This window comes from Suricata suricatta, chromosome 8 (genome assembly GCF_006229205.1).
Source record: "Suricata suricatta isolate VVHF042 chromosome 8, meerkat_22Aug2017_6uvM2_HiC, whole genome shotgun sequence".
NCBI lineage: Eukaryota > Metazoa > Chordata > Mammalia > Carnivora > Herpestidae > Suricata > Suricata suricatta.
The window spans coordinates 66,827,560-66,844,675 of NC_043707.1; the positions used below are offsets into that span (position 1 = coordinate 66,827,560).

General features: G+C 40.1%; 1 long non-coding RNA gene across 2 annotated transcripts in view; it reads right to left on the reverse strand.

The window, feature by feature from the left end:
* LOC115299145 overlaps positions 1-15,528 on the reverse strand; it is a 33,694-nt gene extending 18,166 nt beyond the window's left edge. For both annotated transcript variants that reach the window (XR_003912007.1, XR_003912006.1), the window contains exons 1-3: positions 15,326-15,528; positions 14,883-14,989; positions 4,131-4,279 (exon numbers count right to left, since the gene is read on the reverse strand). This is a non-coding gene — a long non-coding RNA (uncharacterized LOC115299145). The remainder of the gene's footprint in view (positions 1-4,130; positions 4,280-14,882; positions 14,990-15,325) is intronic.
* Positions 15,529-17,116: the final 1,588 nt, after the last annotated feature.

The following is a 17,116-nucleotide window of genomic DNA, read 5'->3' on the forward strand; positions in this document are numbered from 1 at the left end:
TACCATATGTTTGCACTCATAGGTCTAACAGGAAAACAGGAGAAACCTAATGGAGGACCAGGGGGAGGGGAAGAGGGAAAGAGAGTTGGGGAGAGAGAGGGACACAAACCTGAGAGACTATTGAATACTGAAAATGAACTGAGGGTTGAAGGGAAAGGGGGAGGGGGAGAGAGGTGGTGGTGATGGAGGAGGGCACTTGTGGGGAGAGCACTGGGTGTTGTATGGAAACCAACTTGGCAATAAACTATTTAAAAAAAAAAAAGAAGGGGGTGAGGGGACCTGAGGGATCTTCAGTTGTAAAATGTGTGTCCTGGACAATCAATATTAGGTGTGTGGCAACATATAACAAAAGCGTTAAGAAGGAACTTGGACCCAGCAGCTTCACTTCTAGGAAGCTCTTCTGGGAAATTGATGGGAGTTCTGCAAAGATATCATTAATGATGTCCATCACAAGTTTGCTTACAATAACAAAATGTTAGGCACAGCCTAAATGTTGAACAACAAGGAATACATAACTGTGATTCATCCATTATGCACTATTGAAAACAGTATTGTGAAGCCAATAAGAGTATGTGTAGTATGACCCCGGTTTTAATTTAATTTAATTTGACCCCAGTTTTAATTTTTCTATTTTTAGAACATTTTTAATGTTCATTTATTTTGAGAGAGAGAGAGAGTGCACGCACATGGGGGGAGAGGCAGAGAGAGAATCCCAAGCAGGCTTTGTGCTGTCAGCACAGGGTCCAGTGTGGGGCTGGAATTCACAAACCGTGAGATGATGACCTGAGCTGAAATCAAGAGTTGGACATTTAACTGACTGAGCCTCTCCGGTGCCCCAATCCCAGTTTTAATTTTAAAAAGATCTATATGTCTCAGAAAAATATTAAAGTGATATTATTTCTGGGTAGTTTAAAAATTTTTCCTTTATGTTTTCTAAATTCTCTGCATTTAAATACACGTTTATTTTTACTACAAATACACAGTAAACATTTAAAAACAGTACACAAGAAAATAAGTAAGATTCTAAGTAATGGGTGAGAAAGAGATGGCCACTTACTGATCTTACTAACAGCTTTAGCAAGGACCTGGGTAAGTCATTTAATTCCTCTCCAAGGCTTAAAACTTCTTCACCTGCCCATCACTCGGCCTTGGGGTGAGGCCGCAAACTCCTGATGGGATCTATCTTTCAGAGTTTAATAATTTTTTTAATGTTTATTTATTTTTTGATAGAGACACAAAACAGAATCTGGGTTGGGGCAGAGAGAGGTAGAAACAGAATCTGAAGCAGGCTCCAGGCTCTGAGCTGTCAGCAAAGAACCCAGCACAGGGCTCAAACCCACAAACCATGAGATCATGAGCTGAGCTGAAGTCAGACGCTTAACTGGCTGAGCCATCCAGGTATCCCTAAGAGTCTAATAGTTTTATGTACACTTTATGTTAGGCGCTACTAATAGGTTCCATAGATTACCTTCCATGACTTGCAAAACAGGAAGTGGTAAAAATAATAACAACAGCTGAAATTGATTCACTGATTTACCAAGCACTATGTTAAGCATTTTACACATATTAACTCATTTTTTTCCTTTATTGACTCCTCTCTTTCTCTCTATTGGCCCAGGGGATCTGTCAGCTCCTCCTTCACAACATTTATAGATATATAAATGCTAATCATTCCTCCACTGCCACCTGCCTCTTGTGCCCCTGAGCCGCTGGGTCTCCCAGTTGGTCTTCCTGCCGCTGCCCTCCTCCCCAGCCCTCTACCCCACCCCTGCAGTCTTTTTTAACAGAGCAGTGTGTTAAAATGTAAATCAGATAATTTTACTAATCTGCCCCAAATCTTCTGATGGCTCTCCTTTCCGTTCAGAAGAAAAGCCAAATTTCTTATAACCATCTGTAAGGCTCTACACGATCTTCCCCATTCTTCCTTTGTACACCCACAAATAAAACACCTTGCCCTCTGACCTTGTCCTTTATCCAATACCACTATCACTTATCTTTGCTGAACTTGCTTTTTTCTTCTTCTTTTAAAAATGTATATACTTTTATAATTGTATACGTTTAAGGTATAAAAATGTGGTGATTTGATATATATATATTCAGAGTGAAATGATTACTAAAGAAAAGCTAATTAACATATCCTCACCTAGTTGTCATTTTTTATGTGTGAAATGAGTGTCCTCAAATCTACTTTCTTGCATCTTCTCAGTGCTCAATACAGTTTTACTAAGTATAGCGAACACTTTATCCCTAGACCTATTATTCATCCTACATGATTGCAGCGTTATTCCCTTTGACAAATATCTCCCATTCCACCTCCTCCATCTCCCCGGCCCTGGTAACCACCTTTCTACTCTCTGCTCTATGAATCTGACATTTTTTTTTTTTTTTTTTAGATTCTACACGTGAGTGAGGTCATATAACATTTGTCTTTCTCTGGATTATTTCATTTAGCCTAACGCCCTCCAGGCTTATCAATGTTGTTGCAAATGGCAACATCTCCTTCCTTGGAGTTGAATAATATTCCTGTGTGTGTGTGTGTGTGCGCGTGCGCGTGCATCTCAGATCTTTTGTATCATTCATCAGTGGACTCTTGGGTTGTTTCCAAATCTTGGCTATTGTGAATAATGCTGCAATAAACGTGGGAGTGCAGATATCTCTTCAAAATTCTGATTTCATTTGGCATTATTCACCAGTGAAGCCATCAGGTCCTAGGCTTTTATTTGTTGGGAGGTTTTGATTACTAATTGAAGCTCCTTACTTGTTATTGGTTTGTTCAGACTTTGTTTCTTCATAATTCACTTTCTTCATAACCTCACAGTAGGTTGTATGTTTCTAGGAACTTACCCATTTCTTGTAGGTTGTCCAATTTGTTGGTGTGTAAATGTTTATAGTAATCTTTTATGATCCTTTGTATTTCTGTGGTCAGCTGCAATGTCTCCTGTTGCATTTATAATTCTTTTCATTTGAATATTTTTTAATTATCCTAGCTGAAGGTTTGTCTCTTTTGTTTGTCTTTTCAACAAGCCATCTCTAAATTTTATTTCCATCGTTTCTCGTCTCTATTTCATTTATTTATAATCTGATCTTTATTATTTCCTTCCATATGCTAATTTAAGGTTTAGTTCTTTTTCTAGTTCCTTGAGATGTGAAGTTAGGTCTTTTCTTCTTTTTCTTAACATGGGCATTTACTGCTTCCCTCTCAGGACTGCTGCATATCTTAAGCTTTGGTATATTGTGTTCTCACTTTGATTTGTCCTGAGGTGTGTTTTTAAATTTCCCTTTTGATTTCTTCTCTGATCCATTGGTTATTCAGATGTATGTTGTCTAATTTCCACATACTTGTGAATTTTCCAATTTTTCTCTTGTTCTTGACTTCTACCTTCATACCGATGTAGTCAGAAAAGATACTTGGTTTGATTTCAATTTTCTTAACTTTGCTAAGACTTGTTTTGTGGGCTAACTAAGATCTTTCTTAAAGAATGTTTCGTGTGTGCTTGAAAAGAATGTGTCAGATGATTTTCTGTCTGACTACAGAAAATCTTTTTGGAGGTGGGGTATTGAAGTCCCTTACTTTTAATTATTGCATTGCTATCTGTTTTGCCCTTCCGTCTGTTAATACTTGCTTTATATATTTAGGTGCTCCAATAGTGTGTGTGTGTGTGTGTGTGTGTGTGTGTGTGTGTATGCGCACGCGTGCAATGGTTATACCCCCTTGTTGACCTCTTCATCATTATACAGTGACCTTTGTCTCTTTTGATAGATTTTGATTTGTTGTCTGTTTTGTCTAATATAAATGTAGCCACCCCTGCTCTCTTTTCGTTACCATTTGCATGGAATATATTTTATCATCTTTTAATATTCAGTCTATGTGTGTGCTTAAATTAAAGTGAGTATCTTATAGGAAGCACATTGTTGTTCATAATATTCCCTTATAATCCTTGTTGTTGCTCAGTGGAGATGTCTCCTCTTTCATTACTGACTGCAGCTGCAACTGTATTTTAATGCAAAGATAATGTGTAACTAACTATGGAGTCTTGAGACATTTTTATTCAAGAAAATCAAGTGTCAATGGAAATTAGTAAAACTTCTAAGGGACTAATTTAAACTACAGAACCAGTAAGGTCACCTACCTTCATGAAGGTTTGTTCCAACAGTCCTGGCCTCAGTTCCTAAGAACTGTCTTACAGGTTGGAAAAGTCAGCGAGAGCATTTCTGTGTTTCACGTGTCTCATGACATTACCAGAAGAGGTGTCTTGGCACATAGAGCAGTGGGAATTATCTGATAACATATGGAAACATTTTTTAAAATTATTTTTTAATGTTTATTTATTTTTGACAGAGAGAGACAGAGTGCAAGCAGGGGAGAGGCAGAGAGAGAGGGAGACACAGAATCTGAAGCAGGCTCCAGGCTCTGAGCTGTCAGCACAGAGCCCAATGCAGGGCTCAAACTCAACAAACCACAAGATCCTGACCTGATCCAAAGTGGGACACTTAACTGAATGAGTCACCCTGGCGGCCCACATATGGAAGCATTTTATGGGCAGAAATAATTTGAAAAGGAGACTAAAGTTGTCATGAAATTAACCATCCTTATCCATTTCAATGACAAAATCATAAGGGCAGAATTCACTAACTCCTTATTGCTTTCTTGAATTGTTTTCAGAAAGGCAGTTTAGAAGAAGGAAGGGAATATCATAAAACTTCTCAATCCACACAAATCATGTAGCACAAACAAAGCAGTTAATTATTAGATATTTTGCTAGGGATTGATAAACCTTTATTTGGGAATGAGCTAGAATATTCAGGAGAATGGTAATATGGGTCCAATAATTGTTACCAATTAGGGGATATTCCAGTGCATTTGAAATATAACCAGCTGAAGTTGAATGTGTTACCTATTTTTCTTATAATTGCAGAAATTAAAATTATCTATTTCTATTAAATATGGTATTCTTGGGTTCTAAATTAGACATGGCGCTCTAAGCTCTACCATGATGCTAAAAATCAAGTATTAGTTTCAGGAGCATAGGGATTTTGATTGTTTTGTTTCATTGTTGTGTCCCAAACATAGTGCTTTGAACCATGTAGGCACCCATTGAATAGTTGTTGAATAAATAAATACTTAGTAGTAGCTGTCTGTCACTAAGATTCCAGTGTAAATAATAATAATGGAAACCTCCTTTTTGTTGAAGAGGTATCATAGTTCAAAGGCAAAATAATCTCTCCTGGCAACTTCCAAAATTCAGCTATAAAACATCTCCTAAAGGATTAGTCCCTGGAGTGATGAAGCACCCCAATTCAGGGTTCCAAAAACTCAGCCTGTCGGAAATATCAGAGTCTTAAAACAATCATGTTTCAAAACACTGTTGTTTTAAGGATTTTCTTTTATTTAAATGTTGTTTCTTTTGGAAAGGGATTGTTATTTTTCTAAGCAAGTTAGGTCATTAAACTGGGCATACCGGGAAAGAGGCAAATTAAAGACGACAGTTTAAAAACAGAAACTATGGTTACCCTACTGTATGTGTCTTGACAGAGTTTCTGACGCCTTACACTTAATTTTACCAATAAACACTTGGTATTAAAAAGACTGAAAATATAATTTGAAATAAATAATTTTAATATTTAATCAGATCTTCCTAATGGGGTTATTATGAGGAGTAAATAATCTAAAGAATGTAAAGCACCTGAAATATACAAGATAATCATTCAATGTAGGAAGTTTATTACTCTCATTGTGGGCAGAGCCTACCTATCCTTATGTAACATTTTGATATTTTGTTCATCATGGATTTTTTAAAGGTAGTTTGATTCTTTAAAACATTACATTAAGGGGTGCCTGGTTAGTGTCAATTAAACATCTGACTTCAGCTCAGGTCATGACCTCATGGTTCATGGATTCAAGCCCTGTATCGAGCTCTGTGCTGACAGCTCAGAGCCTGGAGCCTGGAGCCTGCTTCAGATTCTGTGTCTCCCTCTCTCTCTGCCCTCCCCAGCTCATGTGCTGTCTCTCAAAAATGAATAAACGTAAAAAAAAAACAAACATTTAAGAACTATTAAAAAATAAAACATTAATTAAAATATCACTTATCTTGATTACTAAGTTTTTGGGTTTCCCTAAATTTTGTGTCTCATGCAAGTGCCTCACTTGCCTTATCCTAATCCCTGCCCTAGTGGGTGACTCTGTGATCCAGGGATGATTAAACCAGGTTTTCCAGTGTGTACCGTGCCTGACCCCCTTATATAGAAAACGGGTCCACTCTTGACCTTGTGGAGTGACCACAGCTCTTCCTGCTCATCCAGACATACACATATATATTTGAACTATTCAATTTTATTTATTTATTTTTATTTTTTATTTTTATTCTACTTAGTTAACATACAGTGTTATATTAGTTTCAGGTGTACCATATAGTGATTCAACATTTTCATACATTACACAGTGTTTATCATGACAAATGCACTTCTCGATCCCCATCACCTATTTCACCCATCACCCCGCCCCCCACCACAGCCCCCTTGGTAACCATCAGTTTCCTCTTTATAGTTAAGAACTTGTTTCTTTATCTCTCTCTCTCTCTCTCTCTCTCTCTCTCTCTCTCTCTTTCTCTGAAAACACATAAATGAAGTTAAAGAAAAAAAAAGTTGGGTGCTTAATTGACTGAGCCACCCAGGTGCCCCTGTAAGTACTTTATATATTTTGGATATTAACCCTTTATGAGATATGTCATTTGCAAGTATCTTCTCCCATTCCAAAGGTTGCCTTTTAGTTTTGATCGTTTCCTCTTGTTGTGCAGAAAATTTTTATTTTGATGCAGTCTCAATATTTTATTTTTGCTTTTGTTTCCCTTGCCTCAGGAGATATATCTTCAAAGAAGTTGCTCTAGCCAATGTTAAAGAAATTACTGCCTGTGTTCTGTTCTAGATTTTTAAAAACATTTTTCTTTTATGTTTATTTATTTTTGAGAGACAGAGTGTGAGCAGGGGAGTGACAGAGAAAGAAAGAGACACAGAATCTGAAGCAGGCTCCAGGCTCTGAGCTGTCAACACAGAGCCTGACACGGGGCTCGAACTCACGAACCATGAGATCATGACCTGAGCCGAAGTTGGACACTTAACTGACTGAGCCACCCAGGTGCCCCACTTCTAGGATTTTTTGGTTTTAGGTCTCACATTTAGGTCTTTAAATCATTTTGAGTTTATTTTTGTGTATGCTGTAAGAAAGTGGTGTAGTTTCATTCTTTTGCATGTTGCTGTCCATCTCTAGTCATTCTTGATGGCACTTACTGGCTGGTCATCTCACCCAAAGGCATTCAACCAATGGATTATCCAGTAACCGTTCATATGGTGAGGCTTGAAATGATTCCTTTTTGATGGAAAAGATCTAATAATCTGAAATATGGAAATAAAAAATTAAGAAGTGAAATGAAATTATTTTGAGGATTTGTTTTAAATCACTCTTTAAAAAAAAAAAGGAGAGCTAGAAGTTATCAAAATGTTGCGGTACCTGGATGGCTCAGTCAATTAAGCATCCAACTTCAGCTCAGGTCATGATCTCACAGTTCATGGATTCAAGCGCCATGTCAGGCTCTGTGCTGACAGCTCGGAGCCTGGAGCCTGCTTCAAATTCTGTGTCTCGGCCTCTCTCTCTGCCCCAGCTCAAGTGCACACCCTCTCTCTCCCTCTCTCAAAATAAATAAATATTTATTTTAAAAAATTTAAAAACTAAGCCAATGTACAGTGAGGGGAAAAGCCAAATATCTATATAAAGAGTTGCCATTAGCTAGGATTCTGGGTGGCCATAATAAGCATTAGGTATTTCAAAGTTATGAGAGATTTAGAAGAATGAGTAAGTACTGGAAACTGGTTAGCCTCGGGAAGAAACTGGTGGAGTAATTTAGAAAGGCAGATGCCTGAGAAAAGTGACCTCTGCTCCTTGTAGACTTCTAGTTCCTGGTTCCTTTTCCCATGAGGCTCAGCCATACTATAGCTTCTGCCCTTGAATTCCTGTGCTATTCCTGATACTTTTTTTGCTTGCCTCAGGTTTATCTTTTAAAATTGATTTCCTTTTTCTTGAGCAAGCTCCAGTTTTTTAATTAAAGCAAATAATTATTTGTATTTGTTACAGTCAGAATCTGCCCAAGTGGAGTGGCCCTACCAATCTTGAAATCAAATGGTATTCAGCATCTCATGGAGGGTTAGGAGAGGCCCTTGTAGGAAACAGATGTCTGGTGATCAGAGCCAATTCAATCTGCCCTGTAGTTACAAATGCACTCAGAGAGAATTAAAAGCAGTTTTCCTAAGAGGTCTTGACAGTGAACAGGCAGAACTAATAGACAGTTTGCCATGACTGTTTCCTGGGGAATATGTTGATCTAAGAAGTAAATATGGTCACTGACCAGTCAAGTTGACCTATAGGCTCTGTGTGCTAGGCCAGGCTTCTTGCCTGAGGGGTCTTCCATTTTGAGTGTTATAACAGCAAGGTAATCTCCCATTTGGATAAAGATGAAAGCCTTGGAGAACTACCCTTCTGCCCTTCAATTTATCACAAAGAATAAAGGGTTTCTAGGCAGGATGAAAGAAGTGATCTAGGAAAGAAGCCAGGAAAAGGATTCCAAAAGAAAGTGTCAAGAAGCTAGTTTTAGGGGGAAGTTAGAGCAGAAGTGAAATAGGCAGAATTTGGTGCCTGGGTTAGGACAATTCTCTGAGGAACAAGTTGGGATTATCTGAACGCATCAAGGGCACCAAAAAGAGAGGGGCCAACTCAGTAGACACAGTGTAGATCTTACTAGAGTCAGGAGATATACATCTAATTCAGGGAAATCTGGGCTGGGAAGGACTAGTTATTTGTGATTCAGAGCTGAGCAGAGGAGGAATAGCCCACTTTATCCCTTTCAGAGACATGAGGTGGTACCATATACTTCCTGTATGAAGGAAGGTCATGTACTCACAAAACAAGGAAAAGACACAACAAAAATGAATACAAGTATCTATAAGTTTAAAGAAGGAAGTAATACCCAACCATACCTCACCACACAGAAAGAATCACCTTAAACAATTTAGTTTATTTTCTTAGTTTTTTCTGTGCATTTACTGAGTCAAGAATATATGCTGAGTTTTAAGTGCCATTTAATACAGGAATATTCACAAATCACTTAATTTAGGAAGAGGCATTTAATGATATTTAATGTCTGTCCCCAGATGATTTATTATCTTTCTTCATAAAAAAAAAATCCCAACAAGTTAGGTCATTTAACACGAAGCCTAAAGATGCATAAAAATAATTTCTCAAGTTCCTTAGCAATGAAAAAGTTCATTATGTCATTCTATGCAATACTGCTTTTGTGGAGAGGGAGAGAAAAGATCTTTTGTTGAGTAATTTTCTTGGCACAGGGTCCTCACTACATAATAAGCTTAGCCATTGTTAGAAAAATCTGGAAGAACAGCACCAGTTATTGTTAAATGATCATCAAATAAGGCAAGAGATTCCATATGAACTGTAGGTTAAAGGATATGGCTCAAGAAATATGTTTCTTGGGGCTGAGAGAGGAATGGAATCAGTAGAGGAATAGCTAAATTAACACTTCAGGGTTGTGTCACTTTGGATGTGTTTTTGACTGTGACAGAAAATGTTAACTCCTTTTAATTAAATAATAAATACATATAGTATCACACTGCATGTCCAGGCTTGGTTAATTTAGCCAACCAATAACGTCAGCAAGGACCCTGATTCTTTTCATCTTCGGCTTTGCCATCCTAGGTATATTGGCGTGGTCCTCAGGTCAGCCCCTCTAACCCCTGTGGGGTAACGCTGGCAGTACCCACACGTCACAACAACCAGGGAAGATGAGCCTGTCTTCTATGAAGTGTCTCTGTTGAAGAGAGGGGAAACTTTTCCCAGAAGTTTCCACCTACAGATTTTCCTCATGTCTTATTGGCTGGGATTATGTCGTATGTCCATGTCTAAACCAATCATAGACAGGAGGTCACCCAAACACAGTCCTGTGTTAGGATATGAAACTAGCTTTCTTTGAAGGTCATGGCTTTGTATGAAGATGGAAATGAGCAAAATTGGGGTGGCATTGGAAGGGATCAAGGAAGGAAGATGTTAGGTAGTAGGCAACAATGTCTCTCATAAGGGTTAAGCAGTCTCTGAGCTACACAATGTCCTACACGACACACACACAATTTACTGAATTCTTGAATATGGTTCCTAAGCATATAAAAGAAGTCCTGCTCCTTTGTGAATTTGTGCTATTAATTTTGATTATTTTATCAATTGGTCAGTGTAGGTCTTCAAATAATGTCCAAGAAAAGATTATGGGCTGATCTATTTTCTGAGTCCCTGACTATCTGAGCATGTCTTTCTATTGCCTTCAGTAATCAGTGATAACATGGCTAGATATAAAATTATAGGTCACAATCCTTTCCTAACAGAAGTTTGTAGATATGGTTGCATTATTTTCTGGGAGTTGGCATTGCATAAAAATCAGAGATTGGATTAATTTATGCTCCTTTGTAAGTACATTATTTTTATTTTTTTAATCTGCCTGAAGGATTCTTTTCTTTATTTTCTCAATTTAAAAATGTGCACAAGATACCTCTAGATGTGGGTCATATTTCTTAAATTTTATCTGGAATATAATGAGTCCCATCAGTCTGCAGACTCAAATATTTTTCATGACAAGAAAGCAAAATTTTATTATGTCTGATTTGTCTCAGTTTCTTTCGTACTTGTTCCTATCGTGTGCACTAGGTGGAATTGTGTCTCTGTCCTCTGTGTCCACTACCTCCTTGCTGCCGTTTTCACTTCCTCATTCTGCTCTATGTTACAGAAGAACATCTCAAGTGTGATCTTCAGAACATTCACTTGCTTTTCCACAGGGTTTGTGCTGCTCTTTATTTACCCCGACATATTTGCATGCTATATTATTTGATATGAAATTTATTATAGCTTTGGTATTTTTAATATTCTTAATTATGTCACCCAGCTCTTGCTGCCTTTCATCTCACTCTGTTGTCTTTGCAACCCATCCTTTTCTCTCATTGTGACTAGGTGCACCTCTTTCCAAGGATATCACGCGGGCTTCAAAAAAAGGTTTGCTGGTTCCTCTGCAGGAGGTCATTTTCAGAGGAATGTTCCTCATGTGGTCTTCTGTGTAATTGTTTTTTATGTTTCCAATGACAGTTTTTCTTTTTCTGATTACTCATTTTTGAATGAAGAAAATGAAAAATGAGTTTCAGATTCACCCACAGGCAGGATGTGTAGATTTTATCTGGTCTTATTGATTGGACACTTGGGTAATGGTAGAATTTTCTCAGATTTATAGCTTGATAAGAATGGGTGTCTGTCTAATTCTGATCATTGAGCCGGCATTCCTGTAGCATGGCTGTGCTGTGCTGAGTTCCTCCCTCCAGGTCTGGTCCTAGGATCGCTGTGCATTGCTATGAGGACAATTCTTTCCATCCTCAGCGACAGCGTTTTATTTCTGAGGCTATTCTTTGGAGAATTCAGTGCACCCAGCACCCCCAGTCTCACACACTGCCTAGGGTTAGTCTCTGAATTAGTGTTGAAAGACAGAGATGGAAAAAATTATTTATATCAACTCAACATCTAACATCTACACAGTAAAAGGATAGCTACTAAGTTTCTTGTGGTGCAGACTCCAGGTCTCTGATTAAGGGGATAGAGCAGCCAGCAGGAACAAACCCTCTTCCTGCCTTCTTTTAGATGGTCAGAGATCCTCTGTTTCTTGAGAAAAGGCAAGACTGTTAGCCAGGTGTTTTCCCCTTCTCATTTAAAAAAATTAAGTAAAAATTCCTTCTAGATTTTAGCATGTGGTTTTGTTGGTCTTAGTTTTGGGTGGTAAATGGGGTTTTTATATTAGTGTCTTCCTGGGTACTTTAGAAGAAATTTAGGCAAGTTTCTATCAGGGCAGTTAGTCTGGTGCTGTTTAAAATCAAAGTAGGGGCACCTGGGTGGTTCAGTCATGGAGCATCCCACTCTTGATTTTGGCTCAGGTCATGATCCCAGGGTTGTGGGATCGAGCCCTGTGTCAGGCTGCACTCAGCACGGAAACTGCTTAAGATTCTTTCTCTCTCTGCCCCTCTCCCCAGCTTACACACACACTCTTTCTCAAAATAAAAATAAAATTAGAAGTAAAAACAAACATTTTAGTTGAACCAAACCGCATATGAGGGAGCCAATAAGGTACTTGGCTGCTAAAAAAAAAAAAAAAAAAAAAAAAAGGCTATGGCATCTATCTTAAGGTACAGACCAAGGTTGGCAGTACTCTCACTGCACTCACTCAGATGTAACTGGGAGTTTGGGGTCCACTTATGGCCCCTATTATTAATAAAACTGCCAAAAATTCTTTGGTAAGTAAGAGCAAGGTCAAAGGTAGACAACTAGGATGCCAGAAGTCCTTGTATCATATTGATGTAATGGAGGTAGTTCACACTTAAAACAAGATGGTGTGGGTAGGGAATGGGGGAGACCTGATAACTGTGATAAAACATTCAAATTCAAATGGTCAGGGGAAAGGAATTGTATTTATTCTGGTTGCTCCAAAGAGCAGAACAAAAATCACTTGGAAAAAGTTACAAAAAGCTGGATTTGGCTCAACATACAGTTAACCAGTGATGGAGTGGGCACCTCATAAAGAAGACCTAAACTGGCTGGCTCTGTTTGGAAGGTCAAGAAGATCCTGGCTGATCACCCATCTAGGAAGCTGTAAGGAGGAAATTCTGAAGGAAATTGGGTGATCCTGTGATCCATATTTTAATAGTCTTGGTTTTGGAGCTTTGTCCTTGAGGTTTTAAACTTTTAGGTTGGGTGAGTGACTTGGATTCTTCTGCAAAGAAATCACTGAACTGTGAGAACTCAGCTGTTCCGAAGGCTGGGCTCCATCCAGACAAAAAAGGCCCCAGGAGAGGCAAGTTCCACCTTCTCCTGGGCTCTACCATTCCCAGCAAAGGCTACTTCAGAAGCAGACCATGACCAAGATTCTGTCAGGGCAAGTGGAGAACGGGAGCAAGCAGGTGGTTTATATGTCATCTCCTATAGTCCTCACCATGGCCCTGGGAGGCTGCTTCCCAGACAAGGAACCCGAGATGAAAAGGGGCCAGACAACTTGCCAAGAACCAGAAGACATTCACCCACAGAAGGGGAGGCCCCAGAGTTTCCATGCAGGAGGGGCTCAGGGGCAACAGCCGAGTTGGAATAACTATCTGGAACATTATCATGAAGCTGCATTTCCTTAATCTGCATTTTCTAATGAAGCATTTAATCATATTTACATTGTTTTTTAAGAATCTTTGTTAGGTTTATTTATTTATTTTGAGAGAAAATGTATGTGCAAGTGGGGGAGGGGCAGAGAGGGAGGGTGAGAGAGAATCCCAAGCAGGCTCTTCACTGCCAGCAGGGAGCCTGATGCGGGGCTCAAACTCAGGAACGTGAGGCCAAAGTCGTTGCTATCCCACTGAGCCACATTTTACATTTTATACATAATGCTATTTTTATCTTGTCTTGGAGTGACTTGTGGGGGCAGATGAAGATGGAGAAAGAGCCCCTCCATCCAACCCCCAGGCCCTCCTTGGGATCATGTGGGATGAATCGAGATTTAGACTCTGGTCTGACTCCAAAGCTCATGCTGACCTCATGGTGAGCAGAGAAACCTCTTTAAATGTTACTGGGGATTTGTTTTGTTCTGTTTTTGTATTCGTTTAAATGAATATAACTAAATAAGGCAGGAGAAAACAGACTGCATGATTTAGCCTATTTTCCTGAAGACTCCCCAAATACAGCAAAGCTGGCTTGGAGGCTGGCCCGTCTACACTCCGGCTCTGGGCTGGCTCCGGACCCTCTGCTGGCCCCTTCCTCTGACCTGCAGGTGCTGCTGCTGGTTACAAGGGCAGGAGGATCCCCCACCTGCTGCATCCCAGGGGGACCCCGCAGTCAGTCTGGGTCAAGGCTGGAACTCTTTTTTTCCTTTCCTCTTACAAACAAAAATGCCTCCCCTGTTTGTCCTATTGGGCTTGCAGTCCCAGATGTGTCAGGAGTTGGTTCCGTAAAGCAGCCCAACCAAGGGGCTCTTCCACAGCATTACATAATGGCAGGGTTCACGTCATTTTCCATTGGTTTTGGACTGTGATGCACAGTCCTTTGGGGATGTTCTGAAGTTCAGGCTCCTTCAGAGCCAGGAGAGAAAAGCCCAACAGCAAAACAAGTGGAAAGAAAGAGAATACTGGCCACGTGGACTTGGGTCTCTTCGGAAATGCCTGCCCGTTTCTGTATTTGTTTCTGGAAAGTTGTAAATTATCTTCTTTTTTTTTTATTTATATTTTTAGTGTTTTTATTTATTTTTGATACAGAGAGAGACAGAGCATGAGTGGGGGAGGGGCAGAGAGAGAAGGAGACACAGAACCAGAAGCAGGCTCCAGGCTCTGAGCTAGCTGTCAGCACAGAGCCTGACGTGGGGCTCGAACCCACGAATGTGAGATCTGACCTGAGCCGAAGTCGGAGGCTTAACCAACTGAGCCACCCAGGCGCCCCGTAAATGATCATCTTAATGCTAGGTCTTTTCTCCCTCATTCTCAATCCTCCTCCCCTGTCTTGGAACAGTTAACATGGATCGCCACTTCTTTTCTGCTTGAGGCTATGTCTCCCTTGATTTCAGTAACGCTGTATGTACGTTTGGAATTTTGTTTTACTACTCACTTCTTTCCTCAGCTGAGCCCGCTGCTTCTGTAACCCCCTTCGCCTTGCCATTCAGTTTCAACTTGACAGTTCCTTAGGGGGACCCTGTTGTGGACCAAACTTCCATGAAAAGTAGTCCCCCAAATTAGAATGGCCCCATCACAAAAGAAGCCTATTTCTTACTCACGTATTAGTACCCAGTGGCTTGTCCTCTTGCAGGGTGACCTCCTCCCCCTGTGGACACAGGCTCCTTCACTCTGTGGCTCCACCATTCTCCTAGACTCCAGGGCCTCACTGTTAAATGTTTCCAGGCAGCCAAAAGGGAAGAAAAGAATGGAGAAGGCACACTTGATTTAAGACTTCAGCCTGGAAGTGACACACATCACTTCTGCTATTCTCCATAGGGATAACTAGTTACTTGGCCCTTTCTAGATGCAAGTGGGGAGGGGGAGGCAGAAAATATAGTTCATGGCTAGAAAGCCCCTTCCCCAGCAACGAGTCTATCCTATGGTAGGGACAATGGATTTTGGTATACAATTGGCCATCTCTGCCAACAGCCCTGGAGTTTTCTCGCACTAGATTCTCACTTTCGGTGACCTACTCATCCATTCTTGTAATTTCCTTTCTTACCTCAGCATTTATGACTCCTAAATCTCCACTTCTCCATCTTTCCCCATCCAAAGCTGGCTCTCTTTCTGGCCCTTGCCAGTTCTCTCAGTGGATCACCATTTTTCTGGCATTTTCTATAATCCTTGTCTTTCCTCTGGGACCCCCTCCAGTGCCTCCTTTAGTCCTCGCTGGAGTCCTTGTCCTGACTCCAGCATCCCACCTCTCTGATCTATTTAGAATGCTTTTGATAGGCTAATCTTTCTAGAACACTTTTATTATGTCACTGCCAAGAAATTCTCTTTAGGAACCTATGATTCCTTACTGCCACTTTAGAAATGTGAAACAATTTCAAATAGTAACAGCCTATAAATAAGACAGCTTATTAGGGAAAATAGTTACTTTTTAATCTGAAGGGCAAGTCAAGTTCACTGTGATGAGTTGGAACAACCAACAGACAAAGAACCAGAAATTGTTTTGTTTGTTGTTTTAATATATCTTTCTACTAATTTATTTTTGAGAGAGAGAGAGAGAGAGAGGCAGAGAGAGAGGGAGACACAGATTCTGAAGTAGGCTCCAGGCTCTGCACTGTTAGTGCAGAATTTAACATGGGACTTGAACCCATGAACCATAAGATTATGATCTGAATTGTAGTTGAATACTTAATGGACTGAGCCACCCAGGCACCCCCAGAAATTGTAATTCTAGTTTACCCTCTACCTCTAACCAAATCTCTGAGCCTCAGTTTTCATTCTGTAAAATTAAGAAGGTGGCATTTTTCCTGATTGAAATCCATGCACAGATGACCTTTTTTGTTTTTTTTTTCCAGCATTAGGATAATTGATTCTGCTTAACTTTTTAAGACCCCACATGATTAAAAACGTTTTTTTTAATGTTTTTTATTTATTTTTGAGAGACAAAGAGAGACAGCACGAGCAGGGGAGGGTCAGAGAGAGAATCCAAAGACAGGCGACAGGCTCTGAGCTGTCATCCCAGAGCCCGATACGGGACTCAAACCCACGAACTGTGAGATCATGACCTGAGCCAAAGTCAGCCACTTAACCAATTGATCCGCCCAGGCCCCCAGACCCCACATGATTGACCCCACTCTTTCTCCAGCTTAGTCATTCACATCTTCCTCAAGGCTTTCTCTATTCTGTCAAGTTGTTTTCTCTCTGTTTTTCAAACATGCCTGCCAGGTGTAGTCTAGCCCAGGGTGAGTGGCATTACTGCTTTCCCTGTCCAGCGTCCCCTCCCTGCACTTCCTGCCCATCTCAGGTCCACCCATTCTCCAAGCCCTGTCAGGAGTCAGCTTGGGCATCTTGGAGGATTTGATGCATTTAGAAGAACATTGCCACCCCCCTGACCCAGCCACTCAGGAGCTTCATGTTCATGTGCAAATTTTCCTTTTAAAGTGCTGTCACTACATAATTTAGTCCTGTGATTGAGTTAGTTTTGTTTTCGCAGTTAAGACTGGCTAGTTGGATTAATTGGTGATTGATTGATTGATTTCACCAGTCAACGAGCCTTGGCATAAGGTCGAGCCATCTGAAGTTGCTGATATTTGACCGCCTTTGACCTGCAAAGTAATGGCAATTTCCTATGCAAACCTAATAAAGTATTCTAAAAATATTTGTTATTCTTTCCACTCAACTTAGTCCAATCCTCTAAGGCAGGGGAAGCCAAAATCTGAGAGTAAGAGTCAAAATCCTTGTGGAGGTAATTGCTGCATTTTCTTTTACTGGTCATTTTCTATGCTGGGATTTGGGGAAAGAGGAGGGGCAGCTCTCTCTGAGGGGGGCTCTGCTTTTATTG